The 27,863-nt window shown below is 31.4% G+C and overlaps 1 protein-coding gene across 1 annotated transcript in view; it reads right to left on the reverse strand.

Annotated features, from left to right (window-relative positions):
* LOC118183688 (rho guanine nucleotide exchange factor 17-like) overlaps positions 1–27,863 on the reverse strand; it is a 597,408-nt gene that overhangs the window by 188,874 nt on the left and 380,671 nt on the right. The window lies entirely within an intron of this gene.

The following is a 27,863-nucleotide window of genomic DNA, read 5'->3' on the forward strand; positions in this document are numbered from 1 at the left end:
GAGCCAGTTTCCTTTAGAAAGTCCTCCACGAAGGCATCCCTCCCTTTAGACAGATAGCCCTCGAGGCTTTGCTGTAATTAAATAACCTAACCTAACCTAACCTAACCATTATTAGAGGATAAAAGGAAAATCATATGGTATACTATTTAAAATTGAGTTTAATTTAAAATAATCATAACATTTAAGATGTATTTCCCAATTTTTTTTATAAAACTTTTGTGACAGGTAGATATATTTAATGCTTTCAAACTATGAAATGTAAAAATTACATGCGGCCGCTTATACTTTCACGCTATAAAATGTGGAAATGCAAGCGCAACGTTTTTTCTAGGTAATAGATTTTCAGAGAAAATTGTTTGACACAATAAAACGGTGTTTTACTGGAATGAAATATAAACTATGCAGTTTTAGAAATACAATCAATGTTATCTCGAATTCAGTTTATTTGCACACATGATCACAAATCTGTCTACTCATTATCCAGCCATTGGCTCATCCTTTTTCTTTCCTATTAGTCTTCACCTTTGACCATTTTTTTTCCGCTGCGTCTGGGATAGTTTAGTTTGATAAAATTTTGCAGTGTTCGCTGCTTATATTTTTACGAAGCTAATTTTCTATACTTCTTCAACTGTATTTTGAAAACCTTGACTTCTGAAAGGATGAAAATTAAACACGGCCGTGTCATCGCTTCATCGGCTGAATCAACTTCATATTTATCTTTAGAAAATAAAAGAGAAGTTAAAAATACAAATTAACACAAATAAGCAAAAAATAAAAATTCTCTTTGAGTGCAATTTTGTTGGAGCTCAGTTTAATATTGTCGGAATGCCTGATATAAACTTTTATCAAAGCGCTAATTGTCTGAATTTATTGAAGCGAAAGTTAGACTGAGTTACAACAAAACTAAAAATAAACACAATTTTAAAATTTTTTCATTAAACCATTTTCATTAACATAAACTATTTTTTTCATTAAACCCAGTTCTTTTTTTTTTTTTTTTTTCTAGTAAACTATATGTAGTTAAACAACTTAAATATCAAAGTCTATCTCCGTAAAGAGATCTTTCTCAGGCGACTTTTTGCCTCATCTTAATAATCCAGTCAAGTCAAAAAAGGTTTAATAAAAAGAATTCCAGTCAATTCTTTTTTATTAAACCTTGAGATTAACAAATTACACAGTTCGAGTAAAAACAGAAGGATCTCAGAACAACTAAATTCAAGCTCAAGTATTTGGAATATTATATTCGCAAGGCAAAGACGGTCTATAAATATTGATTTAAGCCCTCGTCTCACGTTTGTAAACCTCACTAGCAAACGTTAGTCAGGTTTTTTAGCGTCACTAGCAAAGGCTAGTCAAATTTGGTAGCCACATCAGGGTTGGTAATGTAAAACCCAGTTCAAGTCAATCCAAATGCTGGGCGAAATAGTTGTGAGCATGCCGGCGGTAGCTTCCAAAATAATCGCTTAAGTTCAAGAAATCCATTTTTGTACATATTATTAATCTGAGATTAAAAATCTGCGTGATGTATATGCAAGAAGGCAAGCGATATAAAGCCTATAACTTCTTCTGTAACCACATTGATATTTATGTAAAGTTATGTGCCGTACGGCAGCCCATTTGGTATGATGGTCAAATGAGAGAACTCTTATGTCTAAAAGGGTATTTTTTGGTCAACTGGTTTTTGTAACTGCGGAATTTTTACAGAGTGAGAGCACATAAAATTCATCGTTACGGAAGTCCAGCTAAGAGTTTAAAGGTAAGTGACGGAACAAAAAATATCATCTGCTTAGTTTATTCATGTGATCAATGTGCAAATTTAGATAAACAAAAATAAGATAAGCACCTATTTCCTCGCTTATTTTTCTCCCTGGATTTTTAGAGTCAGGTTTTGAAAATTAAAAAAAAAAAAAAAAAATATTCGCGTACTTTTAACCTTCTTCACTACGTTCACAGAATGAGCTTCCTTAAATTTTAAAATCGATTTATTCCTGTACAGATTGTTTTCTTCTTGCTAACAATGGCAAACCCTAACTGCAGGCTACCTTTAAAAGTCACGCCGAACCTTTCCCTTCTAACTGTTGAAAATTACACCAGCCTAATACAAGAACCGACCAATTGAAGCGAAGCAAACGCGAACTAAAATTTAGTCTACGACTTCCCCAAGTCTGCTGCACATTCACCTTTTTTAATCACTTATAGATGATTTGAGACATAAGGAGCAGCAGAGATAACAATAAGAAGGGGCGAGATTCAAGTTACAAGGAAAGTGAAATGAAGATACCGTATTAGATATCGTACCGGTTAACTTTACTATGTATTCTGAGTGGAGTGTAGGTTTCTTTTAAAGAAATAATATTGTGATACTTGCATATCTAATTTATCCATGATTACTTTCCACTTATTATGTTCTTACTGTAACCGCGTCCTTTCGAAAATAAATTATTTGCATAGTTTTCGCCTCTCGATTTTCAATCAATAAAACTAGTAAAAAAAGGGAGAAATACGATAATAGAAAATAATAACGACTAACTTTAATATTTGCATTATTTCCATATTTTCTGGAACCTCCATTGTCAAACAGTATTAAATGTGCCAAAACAATAACAGTTCAATTTAGTTTTTTTCGGAAAGCAGCTTTCACAATTTATAAAATTCTTAAATTTTCCATTACACACTTAACTTCACAAGCGTTCCTTCCTTTCCATTCTCCCGTAATTTAATTTTCTACTCCGCACAAACAGAGAAAACGAAAACAGTTACCATCGTCAGCAAAGTCTATCTCACCTCACCTCTGTTTTAAATAATCCATTACATCAGAGCTAGTAATTTAACCTTGAAAGCATAGCGGCGGGGGCTTTTCCAAAGTTGCTGCTGTAGATGCCATTGTATTTAAGCCGATCAGTTTTCAGGACTACTCAAAGAGAAGGTACTGTTCACATGCTTTTGAGCTGTTATTCACGTACCAGATGTAAACAAAATAAATAAATAAATAAATAAACTGCTTCACTAATTTAACAGAATATATACAATTTGTAACTTTAATTATGAGAAAATATGCTGCTGCATCAAGGATAGTAAACAGTTTTCGTCGTGTTGACGAAAAGCAACTTGTTTACATATTTGGTGATTTATAAAATTTGCTTTCATATAACCAAAGAGTTGATTTTACTTTCACATGAACTGATCAATACGTAAAATTTTGTCATTTATCAATTTTTAATAAATTTTTGTCTTATTGTCATTTACGAAAGTTACAAAATAACTAATTTCTCAGATTTTCGAAATTTTCGATTTAAAATATTCTATTCACATAAATTGAGAATTTCGCAAATGGGCCAACTGCTTTTATATCGATTAATAACCTCAAAATATTTGTAATAAACAATTCCTTCTCGTAAAGGATATAATTTTTTTTCTAGAACAAATTGTTGAATCCTTTTAGTTCTTTAAGAACTCTTTCTGTTAGGAAATGACGCCAATTTAGGCTCCTTTAGAAGTAAATTAGGTGTTAAAATAAACTCCAGTTTCTTTTGTGGCAAGCCACACTCTGAAACGACATAACACCTTAAACAGAAAGGCTGAATAAAATAATGAACTGCGTCATATAAACACTTCTTTGCTGAAGCAATTATTATCAAACAATTTATTAATAACTATTTTTAGTGTTCAATCTCTCTAATTCATTATTTAACTTGTAGAGACATTAGATCAGGGGTTCTAACCGGTGGTACGCAAGAGAAAAATAAGTGGTACGCAAAAGAAGCAAAGTATTTTTAGCTATTAAATTCAAAAATTAAAACTCCAACATTCCGATTAAGTTTTTTCTCTAACACTCGTAAATTAATGCGACCTGAGCTTTGTTCAAGAGTGGTGGTGATAGTAGTACTTTGTAGTGGTGGTACTAAAGGTTTTCAGATTTTGTTTAGATGGTACACGTTAGACATCCTCTCGAACTTTGGCGTCTCGAATACGCGCCGAGTGGGCTAACTGTTACACCACGAAGGCATGCTGAAAGGAGAGAGAAAATATTTATCTTTTCTGATTCGACATCTGTGGACTATCTTTTGTTCTTTAACCCTTTCAGTCCCAAATTATTTGTTTAAACGTAAAGACGTTGCACATGCTTGCCTTATAATAAACAATTTCACTAGGCCTCTATAAGAAGATGCGTGAGACAATTTTCAGAGAAGATTTTTAGAGCTGTTCCACATGCGCGTAATTCCCTCTAGGCTTCTTTAGGGGGCTCATGCACCTTAAAACCCTTAAGATCTTCGAATATGTTACTGTTTCAAGAATTGTGATTAAGCAATTAAAGTTTAAAATTTAGGATTAGTTTAAAAGCAATTACTTCCAACTTTTTACAACTGATTACATAATATAGCTGCTTTCTGAACTAGTAACCAGAAAGTTTGTTTTGCCACAAATTTTTTCATAATTTAATCTGCTTTGTGACAAATGTTTTTAAGCGCTCACGTCATGTTTCCACCTTGCGCTCAGTTTAAAACATTCTATTGTATAATTTAATTCCATATTTAATATATAACTTTCATAACAATTGGAAACTACTGCGAACCAAAAATGCTAAGAATTTCATGTTTATATTCTATTTGAAGTTGAGTTTATAAAATTATTTTATTCAAAAAATCTGTAATGCTTTGATATTTAATTTTTTTAATATTAAAATATTCATCAGATTTTTGGTTCAGTTAGAAGATAATGCCCATATAAAGATTTCCATTAAATTTCGGGTATGTACCGTTAGCAAGTTTGAAAATATCATGCGCGCAAGGTGGAAACATGACGTGAAAGCATAAAAAATTTTGTTACAAAGCAAATGAATTTATAAAAATATTTTTGGTAACACAAACTTACGCAGCATTTATTTATATACAGAAAATCAACCGATTACCTGGGGACAAATTTACGGCATTGCCGATTAATCGAGGTATTAGGTATTTGTTTAGAACAGAAAACAAGAATAATCGGCTACGCCTTCGCCGCGATTCCAATTCCGGGTTCTCCGATTGCTAGCTGGATGTACTACCAGTTACATCACAGGAACACGCAGCGATGAAAGCGAAAATTTTTCATACTCTATTTGAAAACGTTAGGTTTATTTGCATCTGAGCGTCGAAAAAAATTATATCACAAATTTTCAACATCAAAACAAAATTATCTACGGAAAATAGAGAAGGTCTTTCGCACTTTATAGAAAAGATTTTGATAATTAATTTTTATTCATATACATTGGTGTACAAAAATTAAGGACGAAGTCGAAAAATTAGCATATCAGCTGAACGAAGAGGCAGAGCGTACAGAAAGACCAATCAGGAGATTAAGTAAGGTGATGTATGGTAGCAAATGCGCAGATATGCAGGTAGACGTAATGGGGGAGTGTCTGAGTAGTATAAAGCATGTTGTCGGTGTAAGATCAGTATTTCTGGCAAAGAGATTGCACGCCACATAGCAGTTAAAATCACACCGAGTTTCTGCCTCAGCGACAAATGGCGAATAATCAATCTGTTAGACGACATCTGGATGCTTTTACCCGAGGTCGAATCATTGGGAAGTTGGAGGAAGGCCGCAGTGTGACAAGTGTGGCTGCAGAGTTCGGAATTGCTCACAGCATCGTTTCACGACTTTGGAGACAATTTCAAACTACAGGAACAGCTATCCGGGGGTTTAGTAGTGGTCGTCCACGAGGAACCACACCCGCAGATGACCGGTATATTGCCTTACAGGCCAGAAGAAACAGGCGGCAGACAGCGGGAGAAATCGCTAGACACACGACACAGGCGACTGGACGACCGATATCGCGTTTTACCCTCGCCAGAAGACTGCACGGTGGTGGTCTGTTTGCAGGACGCCCTGTACGGTGTGTACCTCTAATGCCTGCCCATCGGAGAAGGCGTTTTCTGTGGTGCCGGGAACACCGGAATTGGAGAGACAATGAATGGGGACGAGTACTCTTTACAGATGAGAGCAGATTCAGTCTGAGTAGCGATTCTCATCGCATACTCATCTGGAGACAGCGGGGAAGCGGCAATCATCCCTCGAACATCATTGAAAGGGACAGGTATGGAGGTGGCGGTGTTCTCGTTTGGGAAGGCATCATGCTTGGTAGTCGTACAGACCTTCACATCTTCGACGCAGGTTCAGTCAACGGGACTCGTTATTGTAACGAGATTCTTCTGCCATATGTGCGTCTTTTTAGAGGCGCTATGGGTCCGCAGTTCCTTTTCATGGACGACAATGCACCATGTCATCGCACAGTAGCTGCCGAACAGCTCTTAGAGAGTGAGGATATTGAACGTATGGATTGACCGGCACGATCTCCGGATCTCAATCTAATCGAGCATGTATGGGATTTTCTAGGCTGACGCTTAGCAGCTCGTACCTTACCAGCAGTAACGATTCCGGAGCTTCGATTGGCGCTGCAAGACGAATGGGCAGCTATGCGTCAACAACTCATTGACACCCTCATTGTCGGCATGGGCAGACGCTGTGAAACCTGCCTGGCAGTCAGGGGAGATCATATCCCCTATTAAAGACCGGATGTTTCTTGCTGGACACCCATCACAGGAATGTTTCGTCCTTCAGTCGCGTAGCGCTCCATGCTACTTTTTCAATAAAGCTTCTTTTTTCTCTCTGATTTCTCTTTTAGTAAGTGTTGCTTACATTACTCGTGTCCTTACGTATTGGGGATCTTACGGTATTAAATGTGTTGATTTGGAAAGCTTTTGTACAAAGTTATATTGAAAAAACCGTCTCGTCCTTAATTTTTTCACACCAGTGTATAATACATTTATTGTGACGATTTGCATCTGTCTGATAAACTTAATTCTTGACTATAGCTATAGTAGTTCGAATTTTTTTCATGAAAGTAGAATTTGTCTTTACAGCCTCATATAGGTTCTGTCCCATTCCTCTTGGGTAATTTTCTAAAGTCGGTTCAGTGTTATTAGATGGCGTTTTTCTAAGGCTCGATTTAAGAAACCAAAAGCTCAAAAGTCTATAAGGCATCACATGATTTTACAGGGATTTAAATGGCATATATTTTATCCATGTTTCGGATTCTTTCTTTGCTAAACAAGCGACAGGTGACTTAAACATGTGACTAGAGGATTTATCCATATGAAGCTCAACTTTATTTATACCCTTTCCATATAAGGCTAGGATTTCTTCTTCAAAAACTTGTTAGGAACTTTTCTGTACATTGACGAGGCCATTTCGTACGGTCGATATCGTAAAAATAGAAACTGAAAATTGATCTTTTTTTTATTACAGTCATTTAAGTATGCCCATGCCTCATCCAGTACTACCATATATTTAATTTATCAGCAACTGGCTATTTTAGCCCAAAGGGCGTTAACCCAGAAGGGCTATTAATTTCGTTTTGGCATTTTGTGTTGATTTACTTTTCAAACTGTTCCCACAATATTACTGTCCTGAATATTACTGTCCTGAATTATATTTAAAGAAGTTAAATAATGAAGAATCTGCATAAATGTATGTATATTTCTAGCATCGTGATAAAAGAACGGTGCTTAGAGCCATCAAATGTTGAATAACGTAATCCTCCAGCGAATATGGGCATCTGGAAGCCCTAATTTTGAATTTTGAATTTGTTTTATTATCTATTTCATATTTTGGAAAGCATTTATGAGTGTTTCATTAACAAACTCAACGATTTCAAAGCGAGAAATAGCAACACTGTACGAAAAAAAAAATATTTTTATCTCCAGCGCCCGAGACTGTACATCGGAAATTCTAAAGATATGCTGTTTTTTAATTATTTTGTGATATTGCTGTTGAATTGAATTTTATGATTTACGTGCGAAGAACATGAAATTTTAATAAATAAAGGTATCACACAAAACTTTAAGAAAGCGTTTTGAGCCTAATATAAAATCTGAAGTTTTCCAGATTTTTTTACATGTAATTTTCTTCAATTTGTTTTCTTTCCGAAATATGGTTTGGCAAAAGCAGATGAACTTCATCTTTAAACAGCTTTTTTAACTTCATACCATTAGGAATGATTTTACTTAGAGTGCCAGAAACCATTCCCAGTTCCGATGCAGTGGATGTTTTGAGTCAGGGTATAGAGGACATTAGGATTTTTTGGAAGCAAGAGAGATTGAAAAATTAGCAACGCCTTCGCCGGGAATCGAACCGAGGACCTCTCAATTACGCGCTGAGCGTGCAGACCACTACACCACGAATGCTCGCTTAGAAGGCGGGAGAAATACCTTATAAGGGAATTTTCTTTCAGGATTAGTAACTTCCATCTTCTTGATATTTACTCTTGCACGAAGTGTCTTGTCATGCCGTTTCGCGGCCATTTTTCTTTCATTTTTACTTTCATCTAGACGCTTTTCTTTTCAAATTTAATATATGAAAAATATCTTTCTTTGAAATGCAAAAGGCTCGACTTTTATGTTGTAAGGATTATGTTAATTTTATTAACAGTTAAATTTTAAGTTAAAGTTCCTTTCCTGTCAAATTCTTAACTTCAATTTACTACTTCCGGCCAGAACGTAGTTTTGGAATTTGATGAATATTTAATGAGAAGGAGCGGTATTTAAACCACGAAGTTACTTACTGAGACAGAGAGAGAGAATCAGAGTTTCTGAACTACGCGCGTCTGCCTTTTTGGCCGCTCTCTCTCTCAAAGCTATTTTTACGCTCGGCCGTACTCAGGCCCTTGCTAAGCTTCCTAGTAAAAGAAGTTAAGGGACCAACTCTCATTGAACCTTGATAGCTTTGGCTATACTTAGTTAGTTAATCTTAGTTTTAGTTTAATTCTTAGTCTTTTAAGTTCAAGTCCAACGTGCGGACTTTATTTGTACACTCCCAGGCGGAGTTTTGTTAAATCTTATCGAAATAACCGTACTCAGGCCCTTGCTAAGCTTCCTAGTAAAATAAGTTAAGGGACCAACTCTCATTGAACCTTGATAGCTTTGGCTATACTTAGTTAGTTAATCTTAGTTTTAGTTTAATTCTTAGTCTTTTAAGTTCAAGTCCAACGTGCGGACTTTATTTGTACACTCCCAGGCGGAGTTTTGTTAAATCTTATCGAAATAACCGTACTCAGGCCCTTGCTAAGCTTCCTAGTAAAATAAGTTAAGGGACCAACTCTCATTGAACCTTGATACTTAGTTTTAGTTTAATTCTTAGTCTTTTAAGTTTAAGTCCAAAGTGCGAACTTTATTTGTACACTCCCAGGCGGAGTTTTGTTAAATCTTATCGAAATAATAAAGGGTTATTTACCCTTCTCTCTTGTTGTTTCCTGTCATCGAACTCTAGCGATTATTCGCTTATCTGTTCCTAGGTTCTTCACTTCCAACATTAAATTAGAATTCCAAATTACCTTACAATGTCATTTTACAGGTTTGTTGATACGAATAAGTTTCGTCGGAAAAGTGCGTTCACATAACGTTCGAGCCATCTATCAATTTTAAGAACCGTTTCCAAAATAAATCTTTTATTTCTTCATTCTAGTCAAAACAAAACAGTAGCAGACAATTATTTTCAAAATAAACAAATCTTATCTCAAAATATTAACGAGAAAATTTGAATAGAAAATTGTTTCTATAAAGTGCGAACGACCTTCTGTACAAAACGAAAAAAAAACTTTATGGGATTCTGGCAGGTGCTTTTATCCAGAATAGTACACAATTTATTTGTACATAACTTGGAAAACATGTATAAAAATTATACAATAAAAAAAAACGTTCTAATTAACTCTTTTTTAAGAGTTTGGATTCAATGGCATTGTTCAAGTTCTCTTGTAAATGTTGTTTGTTCTTAATGCCATTTAACTTGTTCGCCATATCTTAGTTTCTTCATATTCTCCAGTTATTTATATTATGTTCTTTTTGTTTTGAATACTGATTTAATTTGCGTAAGCAAACGAACTTTTTCTACAGATTAAACTGCTTGAAAAAGGAAGTAAATTATTAATATAATTTTTCTGTTAATATTAATATGGGTTGTTTCTTTTTTCTATGTTTGTTTTAACTGCCTCAAATAAATCGTGATTTTGAATTCACCGTAGAAGTCGTGTCTGGATATTATTATGGTGAAACAGGTGCAGACGATATGTGTTATTTCTCATTATGCTTCTGAGGATTTCTAGTTATTAATTATTTTTTACAATTTACTGCAGGCAGATAGTTCTTTAGATATTAAATACAGTCTTGGCTCATTACTTAAAACCAAGAATTTTATTGTTGCAATTAGGTTGTCATACAGCCTACGCATTTGTTTATTTATTCACATAGCAGGTTTTTAATCATCGTATTTATTTTAACATAATTTTCCATGCATATCTCCAAGAATAAGAAGAACTGCTTGCTCAACGAAGCTAATTTAGTTTTGCATTTCAAAAATAGAGTATCTGGTATATTTTCAAAATTTCCCTGAATTGCAGTTTAAACAAGAAACATTAATAAATAGAGGTGAAACATGTTGATCTAAACTCTGATAGATAGTGCATTTTAGTGCTGTAATGGAGGCAATTTCAGCGAAAAACAGAAAGTTAGAACCCTTCTGTTTTAAGTGTGCCTAGTTATTTTGCATTTAAATTGACGTCATATTAACTTCGAAAATTACTACCTAACAAACAAAAGTTTTTTATCCTCTTATTTTATCTCTTATTGCTTCGGTTAAAAAAAACATCGCACGGGCAATTTATTATCTGCGTTCAGTCTCATTTTCTAAAGTCCTATAATTTGAATTTTATTTCTAAACTGTGGTCTGATAAATCTCGAAGATAGAAAATAATGCATGGCAGCATTAAAAGATAATAAAAGAAAGTTAATGGGGAAATATCATGTATTAATGATGCATACAAATCAGAAAATGAATAGTCGAGGAAGGAGTCGGATAAAATAATCCCTTAAGTAGAAGTAATATACAATAAAAGATTTCTGTTGAAAACGCAAAGTACACTCATGTCCAAAATTATGTTTACATGCATAAATTCACGGATTTCTCAGAGACTATGACTTATAATTTAATGAATTTTCGTGGAATCATACATAACATGATGACACGTAAATGCAAAAGAAAAAAATTGAAGATCACCTCATATGATATAAAATTGTAGCATGAAACAATAAAAATGGTAATAAAGTGTGACAAAGAGAGTTAAGAAAAAAAGGAATGATACAGAAAAAGAATTAAGTCTTACGAATTTAATATGGAATATGATCTCTCCTGACTTGTACACACATATCACAATGTGTTTTAAGGCTGGAAATAACGTTGTTAACCACAGTTTGGGGAATTAATCTCCACTCTTCCAGCAATGCCGTCTTCAGAGCATTTACATCTCTAGGAGGAGGATGTATACGTGCAATTGCTCTTCCAAGGTAGTCCCATAAGTTCTCTATCGGGTTAAGGTCAGGAGAGTTTGGTGGCCAAGGTATTCGCTTAATGTCTTCACTTTCAAGGAATTCATCAACTAGGTTTGCTCGATGTGGACGGGCATTATCATCCATAAATAAAAAGTCAGGTCTATATGCACCTCTGAAAAGTCTTACATAAGGATCTAAGACCTCATCTCGATATATCTGGCCTGTCACAGATCCGCTGCTGAACACGTGTAGGGGCGTACGTCTATCGATCATTATTCCACCCCATACCATCACACCTCCACTACCGAAACGGTCACGTTCCACAATGTTCGAGGGATCATTTCGTGTTCCTGACTCCCTACAGATGTAAACACGATTAGAATCACCAGTTAAACTAAACCGCGACTCATCAGTAAAGAGAACATGGGACCATTGATGTTCAGTCCAGTTTTGATGTTCTTTACACCAATTAAAGCGATCCCTCTTTTTCTGTGAAGACAGTAAAACACATACCCTTGGCTTTCTGGCATAAAGGCCTTTTTCATTAAGCCTTCTGTATATTGTTTGCCGTGATGCAACAGTTCCAGTGGCGGTTGCAAGCTCTGAACTTAACTGGCGAGCAGTAGCCTTTCTGTTGTGACGGGCAGTTAATGCCAGATACCGATCTTCAGAAGCAGTTGTCATTCGTTTTCGACCTTGTCCAGGCCTCCTTACAACACTTCCATCATTTTGAAACTGTTTCCATAGCTTAGAGACTGTCTGTCTTGAAATATTCAGACGTGGCTGTTTCCATGATTGACTGCCCTGCTTCTAAACGGCCGATAATTCGCCACTTTACAGATTCTTCCAAATGATACTTTGAAGCCATAACAAACCGCTTTGAGTCCCTACACACTGAAATCAAACGCTATGTTGCAGAAATTCACTCAAATGTTCAGTTTGCGCAAAGCGCTTGATTCACCCTTGGATGACGTAACGCCTAGATTTGCATATCACAAACCGTTTTGATTACTTTTGATTGGATAATGCTAATTAGGCTTGGTTTTCACAAAATGCGAATCACCCTGCAAATACGAATCACATTGATTCGATATTTCATTGAATATCATCATTTTTGGGTATGTAAAGATAATTTTGGACATGAGTGTAAATATACTTGCTCTTTGCTGCTGTAAAAAAAGGTATAGAGTATCAACATCCAATAGGAGTTTGCTCATATTCCCTTTAAATGGCGTTATTGTCGGTTCAGAGTTTATCACCATTTTGAATTGATTAGGATTATATAGATTATCCCAAAGCATTCAAGGATTATTGACCTAAGGGAAGAAACGCCTTCGTGGAGGTTTTTTAAAGGAAACTGGCTTATTTTCCGCGAAATTTCTCATTGCAGTTAGCCCTTTCGTCGAAATTTGAGCTCTTCTCGAACTATCACTGTTTAGCTGTTTTACCGCTCGGTCGCTTGTGGGCTTCGAGTAGGTTTGCTTTTAGAGTACGATTTCTTAAACTGTAGGTCACGACCCCCTGCAGCAGGGGGGTCGCCAAAAATTTTAGTAATTTTGATATTTCTTTGACTTATTATAATAATTTTATAATTACCAAATATTTTTACACAATGTATCTGAAAAAAGATAAATATAACACAATACAGACAAAGAAAAAAACGAAAACGTTTCGACGCATTTTGCGCAATAGTTATGGGGTCCGACAAAATTTTTGTAAATATTATGGTTTCCTGGGGGTCGCGAAAAACTCTCAGTGATAAGAAGGGATCGCGAATGAAAAAAGTTTAAGAAACCCTGCTTTAGAATATTAGATTACGATAAAGCTCCCGAAAACTATCTGCATAAGGGAAGGGATGCTTTCCTAAAGGGCTTTTTAAGGAAAACTGGCTCATATATGCGCCACCATTTTGAGAAAACGCAGGAGTAAAATAAAAAAAAATAATTTTAAATAATAAAAAAGTAATTTTATTTTTTTGGTACTTCGTTAATTACGATAAATAACATGACAATTAGCTATTTAAAGAAACGGATGCCCTCATGGATGGTATGCTAAGCAAAGTTGCCTTGTATTAATGTTACATGCGGAAAAAACAACAAATATGCTCATGAAAGATAGCCTGTTCGGCCGAGGTTTGAACCCTGGTCAGAAAATCAACAGTCATTTGTTTGTAATGAACAATATGAGGTTTTATTTTTTTATTAAATAAAACCTCATGTTGTTCATTACAAACAGATGTTCAGAAGTCATCTGCTTTGTAATGAACAATATGAGGTTTTATTTTTTTTTATTTGCTTTATTTATTTATTTTCAATTTACGGAGTTTTAAATTATTTCATGAACAGCTGAGAGCACATTATGATTAATTCTTAAAAAATGTTGCAATTTTAATCACAAAATTGTCATTTTTTCAGAAACATGTTATTTATTTGCAAATATTTAGGGTTTGGATTTATGTAATGGATTACGCCATTTAGTCTACGTGATTCATTATTAAATATAATGGGAAATTAATTATACCAAAGAAGGTTTATGAAGCCTTCCTTATCTGTAAGATTGTTAGCGGTACTATCTGCCATATCGCTGGACCTAGGTTCAAGTTCTGGAGAAGGCATAAATTGTTCTAGGTTATTCTAGGTAATAATATCTTAAAAAGCTTCATTAAAGATCAGCATTTTAGAATTCAATTTTCATTATATAATAATAATGTTTTATTTGTTTTAAAACATGATTAATTGATCCATTACAAACAGTAATTTTAATGCGCAGAAATAATTCTATTCATGGCAGTAATAATTTCGAACAATAAAATGGTGTGTGTTTAATTATGGCAAAGCTCACTAGGGCTATCTGCCTAAGGGGAGGGATGCCTTCGTGGAGGACTTTCTAAGGGAAACTGGCTCCTATACACGTTACACATGGGAAAAACCACGAAAACACCCATGCAGCCAGCCCGTTCGCGGGATTCGAACCTCGGACCGAACTACCAGTGTTCAGCGACTTTACCGCTCGGCCGCTGGTGGGCCCAAACAATAAAATGGAGATGCGCTTTTCCTCCAATAAAATAACTTGCGCATAAAGCTAAGAAAAAAATTCGTCTGTAAAAATTGGGGAAAATCTTTCGTCGGAAACTTTAAGATAAAATATATTTCATATCGATTTTTAAACGAAAACCAAATTAATTTTATGAAGTACTGATACAAAATTTTACTGCTATGATAATGTAAAAAATAAGATGGGATTATATAATTCGATTTTTTCTCTTAAAAACATGCTCCACAAAGTTTAAAAATTTAAGAAAAGAAGATAAAAGACAAAATCGATATTTTCCTTATAATATTAAATTGAACAGAGTAAAAGAATATTTAAATTTACTTCATCTGTATTAAATGTGGGACGAAGAGTTGCAAAAAACTCCCGGAGAAAATTAAATTTTGCAAACATATTGGAAAAACGCAAAGTTCACCCTTCTTGATTTAAGTGCTCAGGTAAAATTAGACAGTTTGAACAATATGAGCAATCGTATTTAATATTTTATGCATACATCAATAGCTCATATATATAAAAGAGAATTCTTATTTATAACTACTAATTTTCATATTTACAAATACTTAATTCGTTCTCACTACGTAAAAAACGTAAAGTTACTTAATGTTAAATAACAATAAAAGTTTCATAGCCCTTTTAGTAAAATGTGAGTTATTCAATTTGAGAAAAGTGTGATTAATAGCAAATAACTCTTACAAGAGTGTGGTCCTCAAAGAATTAATGTGACTGCGTTTATATCGATGGAAATTTTAGCTCGTTATTTATATCGTTTTCTGCCAAAATCTGGATACAACATAAACTTTAGCTAAATATGAATACAATAATCACAAATATAATGTTTCATTTTTATTAATTTGATTACGGCAAAGCACACGAGTGCTGTCTGCCTAAGGGGAGGAATGCCGTCGTGGAGAATTTTCTAACGAAAAGTGAGTCGTATACATGTTAATCACGACGAAAACCACGAACAGGCAGCTAGTCAGCTCGCCGGGATTCGGACCCCAGTCTGAAAGACCAGTGTTCAGCGACTTTACCGCTCGGCCGCTGGCGGTTAGTATGAAGATAATGAATAACTAAATGCAGTTGTAGAAAGTGAATCAGCATGAATTACGGTGAACAGAATTTGTTTCAGTAAAATAGTCATATGAATGGAATTTAAAAAGGAATTTTTACTGCTTAGTTCCTCGTTACAACGTATACTGTTAGGTTCTTACTGAAAACCTACGAAAAGGTAAAATCACTGTTTTGCTTCAGTGTGTTTTTTAGCCTCATTTAAAAATCACCGAGAAAATAATCTGTCCAGGACCTTCAAACCCGAAACATTTTCTTCAAATTGTTCGTGCCTGTAAGGTTTAAACTAATCAAACTAGGAACTTCCAGATCGTTTCCAGACATTCTTCTTTTACATGCAAAGATCTCAGCACTTCCTGAATGAAGGTCAGATACCAATGCATATATGCATTTGTGGAGTTATTACTATTATTTTTCATTCAAATTTTATTTCATGTTTTAGATCTTCACTATCACTTCTCGTTTCCGTTTTCCTACCAGAATGTAAATGCGGTAGAAAGAGATATCATTTAAAGGTTTCGGGAGTTTCATTCAGAGCGTGTTTTGCTTCTCTAGACCACTTTACTGTGTTTTTGCTAGCTGAGGTAAGATTTCATTTATCAGCTTTGCAGACATTTAAATACTTACGCTGGTTATAAATGTGAGCCAACTCGCGTTGGACTGAATCGTGACTGCTAGCTTCATTTTAAATATGAACTCCCTGTTACTTTAAGTTACATCAGCACAAGTCACTGGCTGAATTATAAGCACAAATCGTGCATTTATGTTCCAGTTCTGATTTCACGAAAAGGTTTCTTTTAAAACATTCTTAAGATTTGTAGTTATGGCCGGAAATAGCGATAAATTCACTTAACATCTGACAGGGGTTTGATACTAGTTTTTGCTACTAAAAGAAGTCATACTTCATTCATTTCTTCCTGAAACAGTCACAAAGGCTTCCTTTTATCCTGATGATGAGGGACCCGAATCTATTCGTACTCGAAAAAGATATAGTTTTGATTAAAATATACGTCAGACAGAAAGACGTTGCTGTGCCTAATGCTATGTTCATTTGTAGCTTGTTTGGATTTAGAACCCAAACCCAGAAGCATTCAGTATGTCATTCCGGATGCCATGGCAGCATTCATGATCCAATTTACATCCCGAAGGCGACAAATTAAAGGCACATGTATTTATGTAGGAGAAATGACGTGCACACATTACCAATCAGAACTTCAAAATTAGGTTGATTTATTAAACTAATACCAATTGAAGTCTGAGTTTTGCCTAATTTTAAATAAGGAAGGAAACCATAGAAGATTCCAACTATCATATATGAAACTCATAGAAACGAGAAGACCTGAAAGATCTAAAACAATGTCGAAAAAGGGAAAAATCAAAAGCGAAGCGAAATACTTCTGAAAAATAAATCCGGAAAAACTACGAAAACGTGAACACCGGAAAGACCACGAACTAGCTGTAAATTTACGCAGAGAATAAATCCCATAGGACTGGAAAGGGGCAAATCCAGTGTGGTAAAGAAGGAAAGAGAAGCAGCATTCGTACATTCAATCATTTGGCTAAGAATTTTGAAAATCCCCTAAGACTCAAGAAAGATTTTACTTCGAATTCTTTTGTAAATAGAAGACTTAACAGCTTTAACTAGTTTTGATGCTAAGAAACGTTATATTTTCAAGCTTTAAACTTACTCTTCTACAAGGATTTTTAAACACGTGTCGTGAAAAGTTTCAAAAGAAGTGGTATTTTATTACATGTAGAGAAAGATTAGTGAAAAACTATAAAAACAACATAACTTAGATTTAAGGGGACTCATACACCTTAAAACCCATAAGATGTTCGAATAGGTGACTGTTGCAAGAATTGGGATAACTTATTTATTTTAAAAGCAATTACTACCAACTTTTTACAGCTGACTACATAATATAGCTGCTTTCTGAAATAGTAATCAGAAAGTTTGTGTTGCCAAAAATATTTTTATAATTTAATCCGCTTTGTGACAACATTTTTCGTGATGTTTCCAACTTGCGCACACAGTTTAAAACATTTTGTTTCATAATTTAATTCCATATTTAATGTATAGCTTTTATAACATCTGGAAATTACTGTGAACCTAAAATTCTAAAAATTTCATGTTAAATTTTTATTTTATTTTGAGTTGAGTTTATAAAATGTATTTTATTAAAAAAATTTGTAATGTTTTCGACCATAAAATTTTTGAGTATTAAAATATTCATCAGATTGTTGGTTCAGTTCGAAAATAGTGCCCATATAAAAAATTCCATCCAATTTCAAGTATGTACCATTAGCCATTTTTAAAATATCATGCGCGCAAGGTGGAAACATGGCGAAATATTTTGTCACAAAGAGGATTAAGGTACAAAAATATTTGTGGCAACATAAATTTTCTGGTTACTAGTTTCTAAAGCAGCTATATCATGTAGTCAGCTGTAAAAATTGGAAGTAATTGCTTTTAAAATAAACAAAATATCCCAATTCTTGCAATAGTCACATATTCGAAGATCATGAGGGGTTTAAGGTGTATGAGTCCCCTTAAGAGATCTACATTAAAAGAACTGTGGGAAAGTCAAATAGTGTTGCTTTAACAATGAGTAAGCAATAAGCAAATAATTATTCGTCAATCATAAAAATATGAGATACGAGAAGATATTTTGTTCCTCCTTTCAGCAAGTTTTCTTGCTGCAGTGGTAACACACTCGTCGCGTATTCGAGAGGTCGAGATTCGAGTCCTTGCGAGGGATAGTACATTTTCACCACGTCTTTTGTTTTAAAGGAAATTAATGACTGTACAAGTGGCACCCGAAGTAAAAGGTGGTGGACGATAATTAGTCACCACCAGGATTTGGCGATTGGGTTCCGTAATCTCCAGTCACCTTTTAGAAAGAGGAGTATATAAGCTGTTTTCTCCCTTTTTTCAGCATGTCTTCGTTGTGTAATTGGAAATATACTCGGCGCGTGTTAGAAAGGTTCAGATTCGAGTCTGGGCGACGACATTGCACATATTTCTCGTCTCCAGCAACAAAAAAACCTAATGACTAACCTAACCTAATGAGATACTGAGAGGAAAAAAATATGAAACTGGTTTAAAATAGTATTTGGGATTTTAGATTTTAGGACTGCTTGAAACCGTCGCGAAACTGTGCAAACTCTGATTCAGATTCCCAAGTTTAATGATTTCAAGATAAATAATGTGCTCTAATAAAGCATAGAAACAAAGAAGCTGATATGTAACTATTAGAAGTGTGTAAAAAATATGTAAAGAATTGGTAATACATGTCTGACACTCTACCAGGTGTCTTTGATCTAGATTAAAGCATGATATTGATTACTGAAGAAACTGAAGTTTCCGATACAATATAATAGAGCGCCAAATTTTTGAATATTCGAAAAAATCCAGGTAGAAGTTATTATTCTATTAAACAGGCGGATAAGTATTTTCTGAAATGTTAGTAGGGGATTTTATTTCTTTGTTATCGGATATTAATTCAAGCAAATTAGAGTCTTAAAAGAATAAAAAATTGATTTATTTTTTTCATAAAAGAAAAACTACAGAATTGACGTATTCTTAATAGTAACATTATTACGAATTAAAGTTAAGTAAGTAAAGGAATATTATTTCTCATTTACGCACACACACACATTTCTATTTCAAACTATGTCGAGCAAGAGAATTCATTTTCATTTACGTAATCGTTAAAATTTTTCGTATATATATATTTTTATTTTTTTAGGTACTAAAGGTTAAAAAAGAAAGTATTATTTGCTTGTGTGAAACAAACGTAATCTATACATATACAGCTAAAATTAAGTTGAGTTATTATTGTGTATGTTGTGTTTTGTTAATATATAATAAAATAACTCATAGATGAAGATTCAATGAGTAAACAAAGAATAGTTGGCCTGCATACAATGTAACAGACACTTTTCCATTTATTTCATTAATAAAAGCCACATACTTGTGAAACTTCGTAGGCGAATTTGTATGCCATACATATTCAAATTAACTGAATAGCGTTTTGAAACGTGTACACTGTGTTATATTTCCACACTATTTAAATTATTGAAAAATTTAAAACCACTTAAATAAATTCATTTTAACTAAAAAGAAATAAATAAGTTATAATTAAAAATAAGTTGAGTTATTATTGTGTATGTTGTGTTTTGTTAATATATAATAAAATAACTCATAGATGAAGATTCAATGAGTAAACAAAGAATAGTTGGCCTGCATACAATGTAACAGACACTTTTCCATTTATTTCATTAATAAAAGCCACATACTTGTGAAACTTCGTAGGCGAATTTGTATGCCATACATATTCAAATTAACTGAATAGCGTTTTGAAACGTGTACACTGTGTTATATTTCCACACTATTTAAATTATTGAAAAATTTAAAACCACTTAAATAAATTCATTTTAACTAAAAAGAAATAAATAAGTTATAATTAAAAATAAGTTGAGTTATTATTGTGTATGTTGTGTTTTGTTAATATATAATAAAATAACTCATAGATGAAGATTCAATGAGTAAACAAAGAATAGTTGGCCTGCATACAATGTAACAGACACTTTTCCATTTATTTCATTAATAAAAGCCACATACTTGTGAAACTTCGTAGGCGAATTTGTATGCCATACATATTCAAATTAACTGAATAGCGTTTTGAAACGTGTACACTGTGTTATATTTCCACACTATTTAAATTATTGAAAAATTTAAAACCACTTAAATAAATTCATTTTAACTAAAAAGAAATAAATAAGTTATAATTAAAATTAAGTTGAGTTATTATTGTGTATGTTGTGTTTTGTTAATATATAATAAAATAACTCATAGATGAAGATTCAATGAGTAAACAAAGAATAGTTGGCCTGCATACAATGTAACAGACACTTTTCCATTTATTTCATTAATAAAAGCCACATACTTGTGAAACTTCGTAGGCGAATTTGTATGCCATACATATTCAAATTAACTGAATAGCGTTTTGAAACGTGTACACTGTGTTATATTTCCACACTATTTAAATTATTGAAAAATTTAAAACCACTTAAATAAATTCATTTTAACTAAAAAGAAATAAATAAGTTATAATTAAAATTAAGTTGAGTTATTATTGTGTATGTTGTGTTTTGTTAATATATAATAAAATAACTCATAGATGAAGATTCAATGAGTAAACAAAGAATAGTTGGCCTGCATACAATGTAACAGACACTTTTCCATTTATTTCATTAATAAAAGCCACATACTTGTGAAACTTCGTAGGCGAATTTGTATGCCATACATATTCAAATTAACTGAATAGCGTTTTGAAACGTGTACACTGTGTTATATTTCCACACTATTTAAATTATTGAAAAATTTAAAACCACTTAAATAAATTCATTTTAACTAAAAAGAAATAAATAAGTTATAATTAAAATTAAGTTGAGTTATTATTGTGTATGTTGTGTTTTGTTAATATATAATAAAATAACTCATAGATGAAGATTCAATGAGTAAACAAAGAATAGTTGGCCTGCATACAATGTAACAGACACTTTTCCATTTATTTCATTAATAAAAGCCACATACTTGTGAAACTTCGTAGGCGAATTTGTATGCCATACATATTCAAATTAACTGAATAGCGTTTTGAAACGTGTACACTGTGTTATATTTCCACACTATTTAAATTATTGAAAAATTTAAAACCACTTAAATAAATTCATTTTAACTAAAAAGAAATAAATAAGTTATAATTAAAATTAAGTTGAGTTATTATTGTGTATGTTGTGTTTTGTTAATATATAATAAAATAACTCATAGATGAAGATTCAATGAGTAAACAAAGAATAGTTGGCCTGCATACAATGTAACAGACACTTTTCCATTTATTTCATTAATAAAAGCCACATACTTGTGAAACTTCGTAGGCGAATTTGTATGCCATACATATTCAAATTAACTGAATAGCGTTTTGAAACGTGTACACTGTGTTATATTTCCACACTATTTAAATTATTGAAAAATTTAAAACCACTTAAATAAATTCATTTTAACTAAAAAGAAATAAATAAGTTATAATTAAAATTAAGTTGAGTTATTATTGTGTATGTTGTGTTTTGTTAATATATAATAAAATAACTCATAGATGAAGATTCAATGAGTAAACAAAGAATAGTTGGCCTGCATACAATGTAACAGACACTTTTCCATTTATTTCATTAATAAAAGCCACATACTTGTGAAACTTCGTAGGCGAATTTGTATGCCATACATATTCAAATTAACTGAATAGCGTTTTGAAACGTGTACACTGTGTTATATTTCCACACTATTTAAATTATTGAAAAATTTAAAACCACTTAAATAAATTCATTTTAACTAAAAAGAAATAAATAAGTTATAATTAAAAATAAGTTGAGTTATTATTGTGTATGTTGTGTTTTGTTAATATATAATAAAATAACTCATAGATGAAGATTCAATGAGTAAACAAAGAATAGTTGGCCTGCATACAATGTAACAGACACTTTTCCATTTATTTCATTAATAAAAGCCACATACTTGTGAAACTTCGTAGGCGAATTTGTATGCCATACATATTCAAATTAACTGAATAGCGTTTTGAAACGTGTACACTGTGTTATATTTCCACACTATTTAAATTATTGAAAAATTTAAAACCACTTAAATAAATTCATTTTAACTAAAAAGAAATAAATAAGTTATAATTAAAAATAAGTTGAGTTATTATTGTGTATGTTGTGTTTTGTTAATATATAATAAAATAACTCATAGATGAAGATTCAATGAGTAAACAAAGAATAGTTGGCCTGCATACAATGTAACAGACACTTTTCCATTTATTTCATTAATAAAAGCCACATACTTGTGAAACTTCGTAGGCGAATTTGTATGCCATACATATTCAAATTAACTGAATAGCGTTTTGAAACGTGTACACTGTGTTATATTTCCACACTATTTAAATTATTGAAAAATTTAAAACCACTTAAATAAATTCATTTTAACTAAAAAGAAATAAATAAGTTATAATTAAAAATAAGTTGAGTTATTATTGTGTATGTTGTGTTTTGTTAATATATAATAAAATAACTCATAGATGAAGATTCAATGAGTAAACAAAGAATAGTTGGCCTGCATACAATGTAACAGACACTTTTCCATTTATTTCATTAATAAAAGCCACATACTTGTGAAACTTCGTAGGCGAATTTGTATGCCATACATATTCAAATTAACTGAATAGCGTTTTGAAACGTGTACACTGTGTTATATTTCCACACTATTTAAATTATTGAAAAATTTAAAACCACTTAAATAAATTCATTTTAACTAAAAAGAAATAAATAAGTTATAATTAAAAATAAGTTGAGTTATTATTGTGTATGTTGTGTTTTGTTAATATATAATAAAATAACTCATAGATGAAGATTCAATGAGTAAACAAAGAATAGTTGGCCTGCATACAATGTAACAGACACTTTTCCATTTATTTCATTAATAAAAGCCACATACTTGTGAAACTTCGTAGGCGAATTTGTATGCCATACATATTCAAATTAACTGAATAGCGTTTTGAAACGTGTACACTGTGTTATATTTCCACACTATTTAAATTATTGAAAAATTTAAAACCACTTAAATAAATTCATTTTAACTAAAAAGAAATAAATAAGTTATAATTAAAAATAAGTTGAGTTATTATTGTGTATGTTGTGTTTTGTTAATATATAATAAAATAACTCATAGATGAAGATTCAATGAGTAAACAAAGAATAGTTGGCCTGCATACAATGTAACAGACACTTTTCCATTTATTTCATTAATAAAAGCCACATACTTGTGAAACTTCGTAGGCGAATTTGTATGCCATACATATTCAAATTAACTGAATAGCGTTTTGAAACGTGTACACTGTGTTATATTTCCACACTATTTAAATTATTGAAAAATTTAAAACCACTTAAATAAATTCATTTTAACTAAAAAGAAATAAATAAGTTATAATTAAAAATAAGTTGAGTTATTATTGTGTATGTTGTGTTTTGTTAATATATAATAAAATAACTCATAGATGAAGATTCAATGAGTAAACAAAGAATAGTTGGCCTGCATACAATGTAACAGACACTTTTCCATTTATTTCATTAATAAAAGCCACATACTTGTGAAACTTCGTAGGCGAATTTGTATGCCATACATATTCAAATTAACTGAATAGCGTTTTGAAACGTGTACACTGTGTTATATTTCCACACTATTTAAATTATTGAAAAATTTAAAACCACTTAAATAAATTCATTTTAACTAAAAAGAAATAAATAAGTTATAATTAAAAATAAGTTGAGTTATTATTGTGTATGTTGTGTTTTGTTAATATATAATAAAATAACTCATAGATGAAGATTCAATGAGTAAACAAAGAATAGTTGGCCTGCATACAATGTAACAGACACTTTTCCATTTATTTCATTAATAAAAGCCACATACTTGTGAAACTTCGTAGGCGAATTTGTATGCCATACATATTCAAATTAACTGAATAGCGTTTTGAAACGTGTACACTGTGTTATATTTCCACACTATTTAAATTATTGAAAAATTTAAAACCACTTAAATAAATTCATTTTAACTAAAAAGAAATAAATAAGTTATAATTAAAATTAAGTTGAGTTATTATTGTGTATGTTGTGTTTTGTTAATATATAATAAAATAACTCATAGATGAAGATTCAATGAGTAAACAAAGAATAGTTGGCCTGCATACAATGTAACAGACACTTTTCCATTTATTTCATTAATAAAAGCCACATACTTGTGAAACTTCGTAGGCGAATTTGTATGCCATACATATTCAAATTAACTGAATAGCGTTTTGAAACGTGTACACTGTGTTATATTTCCACACTATTTAAATTATTGAAAAATTTAAAACCACTTAAATAAATTCATTTTAACTAAAAAGAAATAAATAAGTTATAATTAAAATTAAGTTGAGTTATTATTGTGTATGTTGTGTTTTGTTAATATATAATAAAATAACTCATAGATGAAGATTCAATGAGTAAACAAAGAATAGTTGGCCTGCATACAATGTAACAGACACTTTTCCATTTATTTCATTAATAAAAGCCACATACTTGTGAAACTTCGTAGGCGAATTTGTATGCCATACATATTCAAATTAACTGAATAGCGTTTTGAAACGTGTACACTGTGTTATATTTCCACACTATTTAAATTATTGAAAAATTTAAAACCACTTAAATAAATTCATTTTAACTAAAAAGAAATAAATAAGTTATAATTAAAATTAAGTTGAGTTATTATTGTGTATGTTGTGTTTTGTTAATATATAATAAAATAACTCATAGATGAAGATTCAATGAGTAAACAAAGAATAGTTGGCCTGCATACAATGTAACAGACACTTTTCCATTTATTTCATTAATAAAAGCCACATACTTGTGAAACTTCGTAGGCGAATTTGTATGCCATACATATTCAAATTAACTGAATAGCGTTTTGAAACGTGTACACTGTGTTATATTTCCACACTATTTAAATTATTGAAAAATTTAAAACCACTTAAATAAATTCATTTTAACTAAAAAGAAATAAATAAGTTATAATTAAAATTAAGTTGAGTTATTATTGTGTATGTTGTGTTTTGTTAATATATAATAAAATAACTCATAGATGAAGATTCAATGAGTAAACAAAGAATAGTTGGCCTGCATACAATGTAACAGACACTTTTCCATTTATTTCATTAATAAAAGCCACATACTTGTGAAACTTCGTAGGCGAATTTGTATGCCATACATATTCAAATTAACTGAATAGCGTTTTGAAACGTGTACACTGTGTTATATTTCCACACTATTTAAATTATTGAAAAATTTAAAACCACTTAAATAAATTCATTTTAACTAAAAAGAAATAAATAAGTTATAATTAAAAATAAGTTGAGTTATTATTGTGTATGTTGTGTTTTGTTAATATATAATAAAATAACTCATAGATGAAGATTCAATGAGTAAACAAAGAATAGTTGGCCTGCATACAATGTAACAGACACTTTTCCATTTATTTCATTAATAAAAGCCACATACTTGTGAAACTTCGTAGGCGAATTTGTATGCCATACATATTCAAATTAACTGAATAGCGTTTTGAAACGTGTACACTGTGTTATATTTCCACACTATTTAAATTATTGAAAAATTTAAAACCACTTAAATAAATTCATTTTAACTAAAAAGAAATAAATAAGTTATAATTAAAAATAAGTTGAGTTATTATTGTGTATGTTGTGTTTTGTTAATATATAATAAAATAACTCATAGATGAAGATTCAATGAGTAAACAAAGAATAGTTGGCCTGCATACAATGTAACAGACACTTTTCCATTTATTTCATTAATAAAAGCCACATACTTGTGAAACTTCGTAGGCGAATTTGTATGCCATACATATTCAAATTAACTGAATAGCGTTTTGAAACGTGTACACTGTGTTATATTTCCACACTATTTAAATTATTGAAAAATTTAAAACCACTTAAATAAATTCATTTTAACTAAAAAGAAATAAATAAGTTATAATTAAAAATAAGTTGAGTTATTATTGTGTATGTTGTGTTTTGTTAATATATAATAAAATAACTCATAGATGAAGATTCAATGAGTAAACAAAGAATAGTTGGCCTGCATACAATGTAACAGACACTTTTCCATTTATTTCATTAATAAAAGCCACATACTTGTGAAACTTCGTAGGCGAATTTGTATGCCATACATATTCAAATTAACTGAATAGCGTTTTGAAACGTGTACACTGTGTTATATTTCCACACTATTTAAATTATTGAAAAATTTAAAACCACTTAAATAAATTCATTTTAACTAAAAAGAAATAAATAAGTTATAATTAAAAATAAGTTGAGTTATTATTGTGTATGTTGTGTTTTGTTAATATATAATAAAATAACTCATAGATGAAGATTCAATGAGTAAACAAAGAATAGTTGGCCTGCATACAATGTAACAGACACTTTTCCATTTATTTCATTAATAAAAGCCACATACTTGTGAAACTTCGTAGGCGAATTTGTATGCCATACATATTCAAATTAACTGAATAGCGTTTTGAAACGTGTACACTGTGTTATATTTCCACACTATTTAAATTATTGAAAAATTTAAAACCACTTAAATAAATTCATTTTAACTAAAAAGAAATAAATAAGTTATAATTAAAAATAAGTTGAGTTATTATTGTGTATGTTGTGTTTTGTTAATATATAATAAAATAACTCATAGATGAAGATTCAATGAGTAAACAAAGAATAGTTGGCCTGCATACAATGTAACAGACACTTTTCCATTTATTTCATTAATAAAAGCCACATACTTGTGAAACTTCGTAGGCGAATTTGTATGCCATACATATTCAAATTAACTGAATAGCGTTTTGAAACGTGTACACTGTGTTATATTTCCACACTATTTAAATTATTGAAAAATTTAAAACCACTTAAATAAATTCATTTTAACTAAAAAGAAATAAATAAGTTATAATTAAAAATAAGTTGAGTTATTATTGTGTATGTTGTGTTTTGTTAATATATAATAAAATAACTCATAGATGAAGATTCAATGAGTAAACAAAGAATAGTTGGCCTGCATACAATGTAACAGACACTTTTCCATTTATTTCATTAATAAAAGCCACATACTTGTGAAACTTCGTAGGCGAATTTGTATGCCATACATATTCAAATTAACTGAATAGCGTTTTGAAACGTGTACACTGTGTTATATTTCCACACTATTTAAATTATTGAAAAATTTAAAACCACTTAAATAAATTCATTTTAACTAAAAAGAAATAAATAAGTTATAATTAAAATTAAGTTGAGTTATTATTGTGTATGTTGTGTTTTGTTAATATATAATAAAATAACTCATAGATGAAGATTCAATGAGTAAACAAAGAATAGTTGGCCTGCATACAATGTAACAGACACTTTTCCATTTATTTCATTAATAAAAGCCACATACTTGTGAAACTTCGTAGGCGAATTTGTATGCCATACATATTCAAATTAACTGAATAGCGTTTTGAAACGTGTACACTGTGTTATATTTCCACACTATTTAAATTATTGAAAAATTTAAAACCACTTAAATAAATTCATTTTAACTAAAAAGAAATAAATAAGTTATAATTAAAATTAAGTTGAGTTATTATTGTGTATGTTGTGTTTTGTTAATATATAATAAAATAACTCATAGATGAAGATTCAATGAGTAAACAAAGAATAGTTGGCCTGCATACAATGTAAC

This window comes from Stegodyphus dumicola, chromosome 6, assembly GCF_044657685.1.
Source record: "Stegodyphus dumicola isolate Sdum_Otavi_A_Nest chromosome 6, ASM4465768v1".
NCBI classification, from domain to species: Eukaryota; Metazoa; Arthropoda; class Arachnida; order Araneae; family Eresidae; genus Stegodyphus; species Stegodyphus dumicola.